This window comes from Rhinolophus sinicus, linkage group LG02 (genome assembly GCF_036562045.2).
Source record: "Rhinolophus sinicus isolate RSC01 linkage group LG02, ASM3656204v1, whole genome shotgun sequence".
NCBI lineage: Eukaryota > Metazoa > Chordata > Mammalia > Chiroptera > Rhinolophidae > Rhinolophus > Rhinolophus sinicus.
Genome location: NC_133752.1, coordinates 26,361,257 through 26,377,449, shown reverse-complemented (window position 1 = coordinate 26,377,449; position 16,193 = coordinate 26,361,257). Strand labels below are relative to the sequence as shown.

Below are 16,193 nucleotides of genomic sequence, written 5' to 3'. Positions count from 1 at the left end.
GGTGTGGATTTAAAATATCTTGAGGAAATGTTGACCACCTTAAATCTAGGATGGGAAAGGAAGTGAATTTTAGTTGAACCTTTGAAAATAGAAAAGTTCTCTTCTAAGAAAGGGAAGGAAATAAATAAATAGAATTTGTTGAGCCTTTGTGAATTCCAAGCTGCTATTAAGTTTTCTGAGGAAGTCAAAAGCCCAGTTTATTCACTTACCAAATTATTATAGAACACATGTTAGATGCTGGACGTAGAGGTTGCTTTCCAGAAGCTTACATTTTAGCTGGGAGGCAGACCTCACATACACCAAACAACTAAGGAAAATAAAGTGTAGTCAGACTTCAAAGATCAAGTGGGCTGGAAGAATGCACAAGACCATCAACAGACAAATAGTGACTGTCCTTCAATAGGGGAATTGTTAAATGAAAGAGGTGGTTTCAAATGATGGAGTACTATTCAGCAGCCAAAAGTAATGAAATAAATCTATAGGTCGCCACATAGATAAGTCTCGAAATATTGTTGAATGAATAAAGAATGTTTAGGATATGTATAAACATTACATCAAATATGTTAAAAACACAAAATTACATCATTTATTGTGTGTGTGTGTGTGTGTGTGTGTCTGTGTGTGTGTGTGAGAGTGTGTGTGTGTGTGTGTGTGTGTTTCTTTTTAAAGATCTGGAAGGAAACAGACTGAACTCATAATCAGGGTTACCTTTGGGGTGGGAAAGGAGATCAGGATAAGGTTGCTAATCAAAGATATCTTTAGTTTCATCTATTTTGTGCTGGTTTTGCTTTTGGTGATTTGCTCTGGTGGCTGGGAATCTCAAGGCCCAGCTTTCTGCTGCAGAAAACAGTAGAGGTTTTTTTTTTTTTTTTTTTTTTTTGTAAATAGCTTGTCTTCTCCTAATATACCACATGACTTCCTGGTAGCCAGGGCCTCTCAGAGGTCCCGAGAGCTGGGTCTCTTCCATTTTTTGAGGCTTCCAGCACAGTAATGAATGAAGAAATGCCAAAAGAATGTTATAACCAGCACAGTACATTTTAAATGTTTACATTTAGCCATTAAAGTTGTGTGATGAGTCCTTTCTCTTTAATTCTGTCTGTGCATCTCGGTGATACCATCAAAGGCCTACATCTTAAGTCTTGAGACAGTGGTCCTTCTGTTGCACTTTTCTAAATGGCCCAGGGAACCAGCAAAAGCCCTGCACAAAACAGGCTGAGGGACTGATGATGGGAGAAGGGCCTGTGCAGGCAAGTTCTAGTGACTTGGGTCCTTCCCCAGGGTTTCTCTCCCAGGCGTGGCATTTGGGTCTATAGTGTCTCTTCTTCAAAGTGGGTTTGGTTTTAGCACTATGCAGTTGCCCTAGAACATCAAATGGAGAAAATTTTACCTTTTCAACCATCTTCCCCTTCCTCCATTCAGGGCATTTAAGGTCAAACAGGCTCTCAGTACACACCCTGTGCCAGCCCAGCCCAACCCTGCCTCCTCCCATGCCCAGGGAGAGAACTGGGGCCAAATGTACCACTACAGTTTCTTAGACCTGTAAAATGTCCAGCCATTTTCTTTTCCTGGTAGAAAGTGTTCATCCTGAGAAAAAGTTGCATAAAATATGAAAATGTGTATCTATTTTCACGTTATAAAAGCGAAATGGATTTCATTTTAAAGCCTTCACTTTTGCGCTGGGTGAAATTCTTGCATACACTTCTGAAGTTAAAAGCTTTCACCAATTATGAACACTTTTGAAATGTTTTGGAGAGGTTTGTCCCTCTTTTTCATATGATATTAAGAGTTCATGTATCATCTAAAGCATTCCCATTATGACGGCTCTACTAGTCATTTGAAAGAATACATTCATCTAAACAAACACACTCCAAAAGTTAACCAAATGCTAATGCACATTTTATTGGATGAAGAGACAAACAATATAATTATACTTCAATTTCAGGGACTCAAAGGTAGTAAAACAAAGTTTACACCAGAGCCTGGGGCAGGGTTTGTAAGTTAGCCACATACATGTTCATTTTTCCAAGCGTGGAAAGTTTGCTAAAATGAGCTGAGGGCTACTTCACCAGACTAACAAAAAGGAAAATGTCTATCAGTTTTTCTTTTGTTCTTTCCAGATCCTGTTCCAGTGCACACTGAGCCAGCAGGTTCACCAGAAAGCTATTGAGCACTTGCTGGAACACATTATGCAGGGTGAATTTCTTCTGGAACGTTGCCAAGGTTTTTTTTTATGCTTCTGTGGTAGGCATTTCTTGAACATTGTCATTTAGCCAAGCAAAGAACATTTGCTTAAAGGATAGAAAAATGTTTAAAAATTATTGTTTGTTTAAAAGCAGGTTATATAGCAATATGATCTTAGGGAAGGGCAGAGAAAAGTGCTTATTTCTTTAAGTGATCTGATTTGTTATTTAAGTTTTTTTGCTTTAAACAGATCCATAGTTTTTCCTAAAGTAATTTTACATTAATTTTGTCCTTTAGAAAGTATCTTCCTGTGCCTACTTTTCTTTGATGTGATTAGCTGTTTTTCAAAGCTGAATTTTCACTTAAGAGATTTCTCACATGTTTGTTTTTACAGAAGCTACTAGTAGTAATAGCTAAGAAACTTTGGAGGTGCAGAGAACATGCTAAAATAGAATTTGTTTTTTCATTTTCAATTCCAGAGCTGTGCCATAAAAAATAAAAAAGGAAAGATAATATTTTTAAAAGTGTTGCAAATTTGATTATAAATTCCAAGTTCAAATTTTGACACGTAAAAAATACACAAAATACATAAAGTCTCCCCAGAGATTATTCTCTAATGAATAGTAAAATCTGATCCTAAACCACCTCACTTTAACAATGTTTCCCTTAGTACCAAGTTCTCACCCTAATCTCATAATCTCATTCTCTGTAATACCAGTGATATATAAGCGCTCTCTCTAAATATGTCAAGGAAAAATCCTAATTATAAGAATTTGAATCTTGTCTCTGCCATTCACCAGCTGTGTGATTTGGGGGAAGTTACTCAACTTCTCTGAGCTTCTGTGTCCTCATTTGTAAAATAGTAATAATACTTAACTCCCAGGGCTGCTGTGAGGACTAGACATGTCTGTAAGGAATCTCAACAGTACCTCACACATTATAAAGGCTTAAAAAAAAATTTAGTTCTGGGCGGCTGGTTGCCTCAGTTGGTTAGAGTGCAGTGCTCGTAACACCAAGGTTGCCCGTTTGATTCCCACATCGTCCAGTGAGCTGCGCTCTCCACAACTAGACTGAAAACAATGACTTGACTTGGAGCTGAGAAACACACTGTTCCCCAATATTCCCCCCCAAAAAATATACAGTATTTTAAAAAAAAAAAAAAAAATATATATATATATATATATATATATATATATATGTATTAGTTCCTTTCTCATCTTCCCCAATCCATTCCACAAGCAGAAGTCAATCTGCAGATTCAAATATGCAAAACTGAGATTTAAGTTAGGATTGGGTTCTTTTAATGTTAGGATATTTCTGACTGCTTCATTTTCTACTTGGACTTTAAATGTACACTTTCCTATAAACATTCTTTAAACAAAATTAATCTGTTTTTATTTTGATGAAGGTAGAACTGATGTGTTTGGGAAAGTAAATGTTATACACAAGAATTTTGTTTCTGAAGAGCTGACTCTATAATGAAAATGTATTCAGTGAAAAAGTAAATATGATGCTACTTTCTCCTATTCAGTATTTAACCTCATAAGGAAAAAATGTGGCAATTCTCCTTTTATACCTAAATCCTACGGAATTTGCTGCCTCCTGTATTCAAGTTCGAGCTATGATCTTAAACTTGGCTCCTTTCAATTGAGTTTTGTTACGTCCTTGGCATGTTCCTACAACCACACCTCCCACCTGTAACCTGCACCTGCTGTTCACAGGATTCAACCCAGAGCGCGCTCTACTTCTGGGCCACTCAGGTCCCTCTAAGAGTGGGATGGAGGCTTTCACGCCACCGTTTCTCGGCCAGTTTAGACACTGCAAACATTTCAGACTTCCAGTTTCTGCAATTTTGTTTTGGTTCTGTAAAGGCAGCTCTTTCCCCCACCCCTGGCACCACACCATTTCTCCACAGCACTCACTGTGAGATGGGAAGGCTGGTACCTGTCCTTTGCGTTCCAGATTGAAACAAACAGAATCTAGATTTGTTTTTTCCTTTTGTGTGTGTGTGTGTGTGTGTGTGTGTGTGTGTGTGTGTGTGTGTGTGACTTCCCAAACAAAAAAATATATGAGATGTATGTCTTCTTTGGTAAAATGCAGAAGTGTCAATTCTAGGAAATGTTGAGTTTTCCTCATTTACTTTGAGTTGTGTATGTAGTCCCTATTTTTAGTAGATGTGTAGAAAGTATGAATTTGGTGGAGCTGGTGGGAGGGGGAGGTGGTGATGTGGGAAAAAGACTTCTTTCTCGTTTGCCACGAGGCGTTTCCTTCCTGGAAAGAATGTATATCATGGCAAATAAAATGTCCCGGTTTTGAGGCCAGGAATTTGTGTTGTATGTGTGCGTGTTCTAAGTCTTGCAGCTGCTAGGCACAGGCGAACGCATATATGACTCTGAGTTGGCTTCTGTGGTTTTCCACCCCACACGGTATACTCTTCCAAGGGAAACACACTTGCTGACTGACCAGGATCTTTGGGTAAAGAAGACTAGATCTGATAAACAAATTCATGGAAGCTAACAATTTAATGTCTTAAAAAAAAAAAAAAATTCAAAAGGAGAATGTCAGGAAAGGGTGGGGCTAAAACAGCATGCTTCCTCAAATGGATCCTGGATTGAGGGGTGGAATTGAAGGCAGATGTGAAATGATGTAAATGAGGTTTCTTAAATATTTAAAAACATTTCTTGGGAAGATAGTACCAAGATTCTGTAGGTTAATATAATACCTTTTAACATTAAGGTTTGTTTAGGTTAGGGGTTAAGGTTTGGAGAGTTTACAGCTTGGGCACCAACATTTCCTTCCACCTTTCTCTTCCTCTCTTCTCTCTTGCAATGGGGCAGGAGACTTGTGTCTTCAAGAGGTTCCTGATGGAGTAAAGGAGGCCTCCAGGCAAACAAGTGCAGATAGCTCAGAAGGAAAGGGCTATAGAAGGGATATGTACTAGCCACAAAGGGAATTTGGAAGCATCAATCCAGGAAGGCTTCATGGAGGAGGTATCCTATAGATGACGAGACTGACAGGAAGCGAGGAGGGAGTGGTGGTGAGATGCTGTGGAACTAGTTCAGGCAAAGGAAAACACATATGAGCACTAACAAGAGTACCTAGCACTTGTTGAGAGTTTATTATGTGCAGCTACCTGCTAACTATTTTATATGCATTATCATTTAATTCTCACATAAAACCTTTGGGGCAGATTTTCTTCCTTTTTTTAATCAAGAGAAAATGGAGGTACAACAAGATTTTGTTACTGGCACACAGTTGAACAGCTAGTGAGTGGTAGAGCCAGGATTTGAACCCCAGAGTCCAGGTTCTTCACCTCGTTGCAGAAAGGATCTGCTGTGTTTGGGGACTATCGAGTATCTTGATAGAGTTAGAGCCCAGTCTGCTTCCTGAAGGCATGGCAGGTGATCGCTGGATTTTTGTCTGGAGAGTGATAAGTTTCCTAGTGACAAATCCGGTCAGAATTCGCAACCGGGTTTTTCTCTTGAGGACGAAGGGTAAAGGTTGGGGGTGTGTAGGTGGAATTTCAGTGTTTTTTATTTCTTTTTAAAAATTTCTTTGCTTATGTTTGTATGGAAGCGGCATTTTCCCTAATTTTTTCATAATTTTTCATAATTTTTTTCTAGGCATGTGTATATGTGAAAGGCAACTTGTAGATGGTCTGAACAGTGGGGAGGGGCATGCTTGGGGCAGGGGATGGTTAGGAGACCACTGCCATCCAGGTAAGACGTACTGCTGATGTTGTTGATGATGGTAGTTACTTTTGAATGGAGCATTTCCTATGTGCCACCGTAACCTTACTTCCTCCTCCCAGTGGTCCCCTGAGATAGATAGTCATACTCTCAACTTACAAATGAAGAAGAGTCTGAGGCTCTCAGAGGTTAAATGACTTGTGCAAGGTCGCATTGCATGTAAGAAGCAGAGTCGGGATAGAGATACAGGTCTGCCTGATGTTAGACTCTTAGCCCTTCAGCTCTGACAGCATGCTGTAGTAAGTAAGGTAGGCACACTCAGGAAGGCACCGGGCTCCTGAAGGTCATCCAAATATGGACACATCCAGGGAAAAAAAGAAATACATATATTTAGAAACTTGGAAGTTGACCGATGACATCAGGCCGAGGGAATGAATATGTGGAGGAAAAAGATAGGTGAGGATGGCATCTGGGGACCGCTCCATGGAGAGAGGGGACACTGAGAATGAAAGATGTTTAGAAGCAAAGGTGGGGAATGAAGACCCTATCCCTGGGCTCTGTGATTTATCCACTGGGTACTGTGGGCAAGCCCCTCACCTGGCTTCTCAGCCTCTGCATCTGTGAAAATGTAAAAAACAACCCCCCTTCCCAGACGACTTCACAAGGCTTTTTGTGATCGTCAGAGAGGTGGTGTACATAAATACGCTTTAAGAACTCCCAAATTCTTTACAATAGAATGAAGACAGGATAGTAGAGGGCTCTGAACCCAGAAAGGGGGCTGAGGAAACAGAGTTGCGAGCTTTTTAAGTGGGATAAGGGGGAAGTTACTGTGATGCACCTGTGGGTTAGGCCCAGATGGAAACCCTGAAAGAAATACCTCCGTAAGAAAGATTCAAAAGATAGGGCAAGAGAGAGAAACAGGCAGAGAAGACCTGTGAGGAATGTAGGTGAGGAGGGTGGTGTGGGTCTGTAAGTCAGAAATCCTTGCCCCCGCTGAGCTTCACGGGTTCGTTGGCCCTGAGCACCCAGCCTCCACTCTCTGGACCTCAGTCTTCTCCTTTGTAAAAATGATGCTGTTGGTTGGCATAGATGAACCCAACAGGCCAAGCTGGGAAGGACGAGTTCATTGTTAATCTTCGCCCAGGTCTAGGACTACGTGGAATGTTGTGTTGAGAAGGGTTGTGAGGCTAAGAGGACAGGTATCAGGGTGGATAAGTGAAATCTGCTGATGGTGTGTGGTGGGGAGGTGCTTCATCCAGGCCTGGCATTTGTCCCCTCTGACCCTGGCTGGGAAAAACAGGAGACTCACATTCTGGGAAACAATGAAGAATCCAAGGAAAAGCCTCTCTGGAATTCTGGGGCAAGGCAATGGCCTGTGAGATGCTTAGGCGTTGCCTCTTTGGGGCAGACTTGGGTCCTTGCAAAAGTCTGTGAGGAAGCTGAAAGAGGGAGAGCTGGGAGTAGGCAGATTCTTAGGAAAGGTGACTCCTGGGGTCTGAGCCAAGAAAGGGCTTTAGACAGGAAAGGGAATTCACAGCAGGGCACACTTGGGAGAAATTTTTTAAGGCTTTAAACCATCCCCAAGGCGACTAACTTGAGACCAAACCTGTAAGTTACTTTAGCTATATATAATGTGTAACCTGAAAATGCCTCCCCCAGCAGCAGCATTTGTGTTTTTGACCTCACAGTGTGTGCCTTGTGTGGAGGATGGAGTGGGGGAAGGGATTCTTCTGGGGACAGACAAAAGTGGGGAAGCACTGGCTTTGAAGACTGAATTTCCTCCTTTTTTATGCTTGGGGTGTAACGAGAGACCAGTGTCAACAAGGAATCTGGCTTAGGAACGCTTTTGTTTGCAGCTGTCCTTGGGGCGTGACTTGCTTTTTCCAGAGGTCAATGAATTCTGAATTGTGTAATTTCAGGTTCTGCTACACCAGGGTAGGGGAGGCTTTTGAGGGAGTTGGTGGGAGAGGAGTGGATGTGTCACTCAGGCATCTAGAGACTCTTGCTCTCTATCTGTAAAACACCAGACCTGGCCACATGGAATTCTCCCATTTCACAGAGAGCAGAATATATAGGTGGGTTTCGGTGTTAGCATTTGAATTTACTGTAGCAATTGATCTGTGTTAAATCTCCAAAATAGGGTAATATCCTAACTTCAGAGGGAGCAAAAGCAATAAAATGAGCTATTTGGTATGCTTGATTACACTTCTCAGGTTATAGCTATTTCTTGCAGCCTATGAAAGTATATATCCTATGCTGTGGGAAGAGTAGCAAGCTGGGAACTTCTAAAGGTCTGAACCGTATTTGATCTACACTTCCTCTCCTCTACTCTAGGTTTAGCAAAGGACCTGATGTTTATGCATGCATGCAACAAAAATCTATTGAGCATTTAATTATTCCAGCCACTGTTGTAAAGGCTGGGGATGTAGAAATTAAACTAGTTCTTGCTCTCTCAGAACTTACAATTTACTGGGTTGGGGCAGACAATAAAGTTAATATATAATATATCAAATGGTGAGACATGCTATGAAGAAAAATAAAGAGGGGTGCAGGTGATAGAGAGGGGGTAGTATCGCTGGGGAAGTGGAGTTTGGAGCAGAAGTTAGGGAGTGAGCCCTGAGGCTAACTGAAGGGAGCTTGCCCAAGACAGAAGGGGTGTTGCAGAGAGGGTGGAGGGAATGTGGTGGGAGGTGAGGGCAGCGGGAGTCTCAGAGGATGCGCAGACCACATGGGATATTGTAGGTCACTGCGAGAACTTTGAATTTTTTTTTTTAAACTTTTATTTATTTTGAGTGTGTTTTTCCAGGGCCCATCAGACCCAAGTCAAGTAGTTGTTTCAATCTAGTTGTGGAAGGCACAGCTCCCAGGGGCCCATGCGGGGATCAATCTGGCAACCTTGTTGTTAAGAGCACCATGCTCTAACCAACTGAGCTAACTGGCTGCCCCAGAACTCTGAATTTTAACAGGAAGCTTGTGGAAGGTTTTCAGCAGAAGTGAGCCAGGATCATTCTGGCTGCTGATTTGAAAATCAGTTGAAAAGGGCAAAGATGGAAGCATGGAAACAAGATACAATAATCTAAGCAAGAAGTGATGGTGGATTGGACTAAGGATTTACCAGATTCTAAGTACTTTGAAGGAATAGCTGGCAAGATTTTTCTGATGAATGGAATGTGAGCTTGGAGAAAAAGAAGCAAAGATGAGTCAAGGTCTTGAGTCTGAGCAGCCAGAGGAATAAAGTTGTTTGCAAGGTTGGGAAGACTGGTGGCAGAACAACTTTGGACATAGGGGATCCAGAATTTGTTTTTGGAATTGTTAAGTCTGAGACAGACAACTAGTAGAGAGGTCCATAGGCTGTTGGATACATGAACCTGAAGTTCAGAGGAGAGGATCGGGCTATAGGTGTAAATTTGGGAGTGGGAAGCTCAAAAAATTAACTGTAGATGGGACAAGGGCAGCTAGGAAGAGAGAGTAGAGGTGGAGAGGAGAAGCAATCTGGGCCTGAGGCTTGCAGACTCCATCATTAGTGGTTAGGGAATATGAGAAGAACCAGCCAAGGTGAGGAGAGGAACCAGTGAGACGAGAAGAGAGAGTGATGTCCCAGCGAATAAGAGGAGAAGCTGTTTCAAGAAGGGAGTGTCCAATTGGGTCAGATGCTGCTGATAGGTCAAGTACAAAGAGGACTTAAAATTAGCCATTGGATTTGGAACATGGAAGTTACTGGTGAGTCTCACAAAAGTAGTTTTAGTGGAATTGTGGGGATGAAAGTCTGATGGGAGTAGTTCTAAAAGAGAATGAAAAAAAAAAAGTAGAGATAGTGTATATATAGACAGTTCTTTCAAGAAATTTTGTTATAAAAGGAAGCAAAAAAGAAAAAGAAAAAAACTTGAGACAGTTACTGTTGGGAGAAATATCAGTATCTAATATGGCTCAGTTGCCTACCAGCCACTGCTTGTCAAACGGCAGGTCATTCTTTTCTGAATGAGGCAGCTCCAGAAGAACCTTAGGACACTGTCCTACGACTCCTATTGGGGCTTGCCAAAGACTACACAGCATCCCCATCTGTCACAGATACCTCTGGCATCATTGGATCTGCCAGTTCAGAGGAGTCGAGGCACCTTGCCTGGCAGCCTCAAGCTACTGCAAAGCCCTCTCTTGCTCTGGGTCTCACTCAAAACTATGAATGTCTGAAATCTCCCCCATACACAGGTTTGAGCTATATTCCCCATCATAGGTTATGTTTCTTCAAAACCCAATGAGGCTCAACAAGTGTTGGATTTTTTCTTAGCAGTACTAAGCCCAAGGTGTAATAACTTGTTCTTTACCTTACAGTTCTGACCTACCTTAGATCGCTGAACCCCTAAACACTTCACTAGTGTGGGAAGCATTGCAGGATCCCTTCCCAAGAGGACCCACACTTTGGGTCTGAGAACTGGCTCGGATCTGGAAATTGTGGGCTCCTCAGCCTTCTTGGTAGCTCTTGATTTTTTTGTTCTTGTTATGCAAGTCATGTAGTACCCTTCTTACCTACTTATCTATCTCATTCCTAGGACCACTATGGTATACTAGCCATCATCAAAACCTCTGTGGGTGGAGGCACTCTGGTTGTCCCTCTGGCCTTGTTGCCTGTTGTAGTTTATGTTCATTTTGACTCTGATGGTCATGTACCAACATCTGGCCTTTGCTATTCCCATTATCATTCCCATAGAGAGTAGGGAGCCGAGTGAGATGGCAGAGTCACATATTCTCAGCCTGGCCTACAGGGGACAGTTATCATTAAGCTTCTCAAAGGTGCTGCCCCTTACTGACATATTCCTTATTGCCTGGTGAAGGGAATGTCCTCTGAATCCTCCTAGGAAGCATAAGTCTCATATGATAAATTTGTTCTAACATTTCTGTCTCCATGAGCATTTTGACCCCTTCCTCGATTTTCTGCCATTGTAGTGCAGCCTCTCCCTGTAATTTCTTGTAAGTCATCATGTCCAAGCTTCAAGGAATGATTTAGAAACACATTAATACTAACTCTAAGGGGAAGGTCCCAAGTCAGTAACCCCTCCCTCACCTTTGTGTTCTGCTTCCCTCATCCCACTCCTGTTTATCATCCTTTAAATCACTCTCACACGTGTCCCCATCATTAATGCTGATACATCTTAGCCAAGTCCTGCAGCTCTTTCTGAGGATAAGATGTTTTCTTCTGGATCAGGTACTGTATTTCTCCACTTGAGCTACTTCGAGACCTAACCTGTTATTGGTCCATAAGCAATGAATGGAGGCAGAGACAGATCTTGAAAAGAACAACATAACTGTCACAGTCACTATCAAGAATCTGGTTTCATCCAGATCTGGAGAAGGAAACAGAAGCAACATATTCAGGTCGCTTTCAGTCAACTGATGGAATATTTTGGAAGGAGAGAAGCCAAAGAATGTATCCTCAGGCTCCACGCTTCTTTGTGCAGGATTGGGAAGGAGTTGGTAGTGGCAAAGTATGGGGGTGATACTGATATTGCTGAATATTTGGGAATTCTTATGTTTTAGATTTGTCTTTTGTAAATAGCATATGCAATTTAATATAATTCAGTATTACTGAATTTAATCAAGGAATTTAAATATTTACATGTAATCTAATTTTTGATATTTTGGGGTTTAAATCTACCATCTTTCTCAGCTTTTCAATGTTTGCTGCTTGTTCTATATTTCATTTCTTTTCCTTTTCTTGTTTAAATTTTATTGGGGAATATTGGGGGACAGTGTGTTTCTCCAGGGCCCATCAGCTCCAAGTAGTTGTCCTTTAATGTAGTTGTGGAGGGCACAGCTCAGCTCCAAGTCCAGTCTCCATTTTCAATCTTTAGTTGCAGGGGTCTCAGCCTACCATCCCATGTAGGAATTGAAACAGCAACCTTGTTGAGAACTCGGTCTCTAACCAACTGAGCCAACTGGCCACCCCTCCGGAAGCTCAGAGGCAGCTCATTGTCTTCAATCTAGTTGTGGAGGGTGCAGCTCACTGGCCCATGTGGGAATTGTACAGGCAACCCTGTTGCTCGGAGCTTGCGCTCTAACCAACTGAGCCATCCGGCCACCCCCTCTTTTCCTTTCTTTCTTTCATTTGCATTGATTGAGAATTAAAAAAAAAAATTCCAATCCTATAGACTTTAAAAAAAAATTTTAATTTATTTTAAGTGTGATTTTCCAGGACCCATCAACTCCAAGTCAAGTAGTTGTTTCAATCTAGTTGTGGAGGGCGCAGCTCCCAGTGGCCCATGTGGGGATCGAAACAGCAACCTTGTTGTTAAGAGCACCGCGCTCTAACCAACTAAGCTAACTGGCTGCCCCCCAAGCCTATAGATTCTTGTAGTGGTTACATTGAATATTGCAACACGCATACTTGATTTATAAAAAAATACAGCACCGTATTTCCTCGAAAATAAGACTTAGGCGGACAATCAGCTCTAATGCGTCTTTCGGAGCAAAAATTAATATAAGACCCAGTCTTATTTAACTATAATATAAGACCGGGTCTAATATAATATAGTATAGTATAGTATAGTATAGTATAGTATAGTATAGTATAGTATAGTATAGTATAGTATAATATAATATATAAGACTGGGCCTTATATTAATTTTTGCTCCAAAAGATGTGTTAGAGCTGATTGTCTGGCTAGGTCATATTTTCGGGGAAACACGGTATTAATTGGTTCTTTATATAGTTAATATTCATTTATATTTATCATTCCTTCCTGCATTTCTGGCCTTCTACCTAGAATCATTTTCTTTTGCCTAAAGTCTATAACATACTAGTTCATATGAATTCTCCCTGTTTTGGTATGTCGGAATGTGTCATGTATATATCTTAGGAATAGAATTCAAAATGGACAGTTATTGTGTTTCAGCATTTTGAAGCTAATGTTCCATCATCTTTTGACTTCCATTGTTGCTATTGAGAAATTAGCTGTCAGTCTAATGATTAGTCCTTTGGTTGCAATCTGTGTATTTTCCTCTAGCTGCTTTTAAGATATTTTCTCGTTTATTATCTTTAGCAGATTTAATATAAAGTTCCTAAGTTTTCCTTTATTTAACCTGTTTTAGGTTTCTTGAATCTGTTGATTGATGTATTTAATTATTTTTGGAAAAGTCTTAGGTATTAGCTCTTCAACTTACATTTTGGTTTCATTATCTCTGTCCTCACCTTCTAGGACTCCAGTTAAGTGCACATTAAATCTTTTTATGGATCTTTTATGTCGGTGTCATGGTCTGGAAAAAGGTAAGTACAGAGAGCAAACATTTCAAAGCCCTATAGCAATTGGCAGAGTAATTTTATGTCTTATGAATCTAATAAGAATTTGGGCTTACATTTGGTATGTCTTTTTCTTATTTCACCGTTTTAATTTATTTAAATGCAATTTGACAAAAGTTTCAGTTTGTGAAATTTAAATATTTAAAAATTCATTAAGTGCTTTTCTATGTCTTATATTCTTTTAATTTTTTCTTTTACTTTCTATCTCCATACTTTATTCTAGGTATTTTCTTCCATATGAAAAATTCTCTCTTCAGCTATGTGTAATTGACTGTTAAATCCATTTATGTGTATTTAAAATATGTCATGTTGTGTCTTAATTGGTTATTATTAGTTTTATTATTATTTTTTCTAACATTTTCATTGGCTCTTTTTAAAAAATAGTTTTCACTTCTCTGTCAAAATTTTCAAGGTTGACTTTCATCTTTTTCAAGAAATTAAGTATAATATTTTTTTAAGTCAGTATCTAAAACCTCTAATATCTGAGTCTCTGTACTCTATGGCTACATTTTCTTGGTTTTCATTCATATGGTCTTATCTCCTTGGTGTGTGTATGTGTGTGTGTGTGTGTGTGTGTGTGTTCAGATATTTGCAGTATGGAGGAAAGGGGTTTGCACTCTCCTGCTCACTGAGTTGTTTTCTAGACCTCTGGTTGCCTCATAAGAAGAAAATGTATGAGGTAATAAATATATGTTGTTTTAAGCTGCTTAATTTGGAGTTATTTGTTACTCAGCAATAGATAATGGAAACACTTGGGTTTGAATACCAGAATTGCTGAGTAACAAATAACTCCAAATTAAGCAGCTTAAAACAGCTTATATTTATTACCTCATACATTTTCTTCTTATGAGGCAACCAGAGGTCTAGAAAACACCTCAGTTGTGCAGGAGAGTGCAAACCCCTTTCCTCCATACTGCAAATATCTGAACACACACACACACACACACACACACACACACACACCAGGGAGATAAGACCATATGAATGAAAACCAAGAAAATGCAGCCATAGAATACAGAGACTCAGATATTAGAGGTTTTAGATACTGACTTAAAAAAAATATTCTACTTAATATCTTGAAAAAGAGGAACAAAGAAGCAAACCTGCTTACTTAAACTTTTAAAAGTTGTATTTGTTTTCCCCCCCAATGGTTTGCTCATTAAAAATTGAGTGCTTTTGCCAGTTCTGGCTGCAGACAAGACCTGGACATTCTCTCCACAGACAATTGCTGGTGGTCTGAGCTGACTCACCCCCACTCATACACTTGCATCTCAGTGGCTCCACCCCTGGTGCCTGATTGGAGAAGTTGGCATTCTTGTAATAATCCAAGGCTGCTGCCATGAGCCCTGGACAAAAATAACAGGGCTTTTTCTAGGAAATTCAGGAGTGAGCCTCATGGTCTAGCCACTGGCTTTTACTGCCATTAGCATGAGGTTTGGGGAAAGGGTTTTTCCCAAATAAGGAGATTTGAGAGTCCTCTTGGGTGGGGATGTTCTGGATCCCCACAGAACTAGGGTTGGAAATGTTTATGCAGATACTCTTCATATTTTATCCATCCTTTAGATAGGCATGCAGAACATTCCAACTACACTAGTTTCTTTCACTTCTGCTCTCTATCCACGTTACAGTCACAGGCACTGTACTTGTTAGTGACTTTGGCATTGCTTGAGCACCTTGTTGTGCCAGGAACAAACTAAAGATGAATTTGACAAAAAGCAGAGGTTGTGGGTGGGAGGCTTTGGCAGCTCCCAGAGGAGCTGCCTTGAGGGTTTTGTGAGGCTGGCTCATCCTCCTCTAGAGATTTCCTGTGTTTGTGTGGGAGTTCAGCTCACAACAACTTGTTAAGCACCTACTCTATACCAGGCACTCTTCCCAATTAGGTGCTGGGGATACCAAGAATAATAGAATTCTCTTCTTGCCTTCAAGGATGTCAGAATCTTATTGGGAGAGGGACCTGTGGTGGTGATTTCCAGATGGCTATACATTATTCTTCCTCCTTCCCTTGAATTTGGTCTTGCCCTGTCACTAGCTTTGACCAATAGGATGTGGTGTGGAAGCAATGTTGTGTAATTTCTGAGGTTAGGCCTTAAGAGATCTACAGCTTTGGCTTTTGCCAAATGCTTCTTCTTGGAAGCCAGCCACCATGTAAGGAGCCTGACTACCCTAAGACCACCGTGCTGTGAGGAAGCCCGAGCCTGTGACCTGGAATGAGAGTGTGAGAGAAGCACTGGAGCAATATATGTGAGTGCAACCTTCATGGACCTTTACCTAGCCCAGTGTCTACCTGAATGCAGCTGAGTGAATAACCTCAGCTGATGCCACATGGAGCAGGGAGACCCCCCATCAAGCCTTTCCTAAATTCTTGACTCAAAATTGTGAGCGAATAAAATGGCTGTTATTTTAACCCATTAAGTTTTGGGGTAGGTTGTTATGCAGTCATAGGTTATTGAAACATACACATATATTCTTAATGATGGAAATATGCATAAGATGCTGTAGGAACGTAGAAGAGGGACCTGAGCCAGCCTTTGGTGATGAAAGGATGGTCATAGAATGCTTCCCAAAGGAGGTTTGCTTGAGTAGAATCCTCTCTAAAGACCTAGATGTGAGCCAGGCTTGGGGAAAGGTGAAAGTTATCTAGGTAAAGGGGATATAGAGCAAAATAGTGTGAAAGTGATTAACCATGTGGTACATATGTGAGGGATCTTCCAGCAAGTATAAGGCAGGGAGTAATGGATAATGTTGCAGAAGTGTTCATAATAATAATGATGATGATTATAAGACTAACACTAGTAGTAGATAAGCTTTATGGAGTACTTACTATGTTCCAGATATTGATCTAAGGTTTTATATGTATTCACTTGTTTCATTCTCACTACAACTTTATATTATTATTCCCTTTTTAAATTAGAAGAAAATGAGGCACAAAGAGACAAGGAACTTGTTGACTAGCCCATAACTGACAAATACAGAGTAGGGACTTGAACCCAGGCAAGAGCTTGGAGAACTTTGTGTACCTCCTTAAAGAGCTTG

The 16,193-nt window shown here is 40.7% G+C and overlaps 1 long non-coding RNA gene across 3 annotated transcripts in view; it reads left to right on the top strand.

The window, feature by feature from the left end:
• LOC109452776 (uncharacterized) overlaps window positions 1–16,193 on the top strand; it is a 162,518-nt gene that overhangs the window by 33,644 nt on the left and 112,681 nt on the right. For all 3 annotated transcript variants that reach the window (XR_012492934.1, XR_012492933.1, XR_012492932.1), the window contains exons 3-4: window positions 2,118–2,241; window positions 13,060–13,127. This is a non-coding gene — a long non-coding RNA (uncharacterized LOC109452776). The remainder of the gene's footprint in view (window positions 1–2,117; window positions 2,242–13,059; window positions 13,128–16,193) is intronic.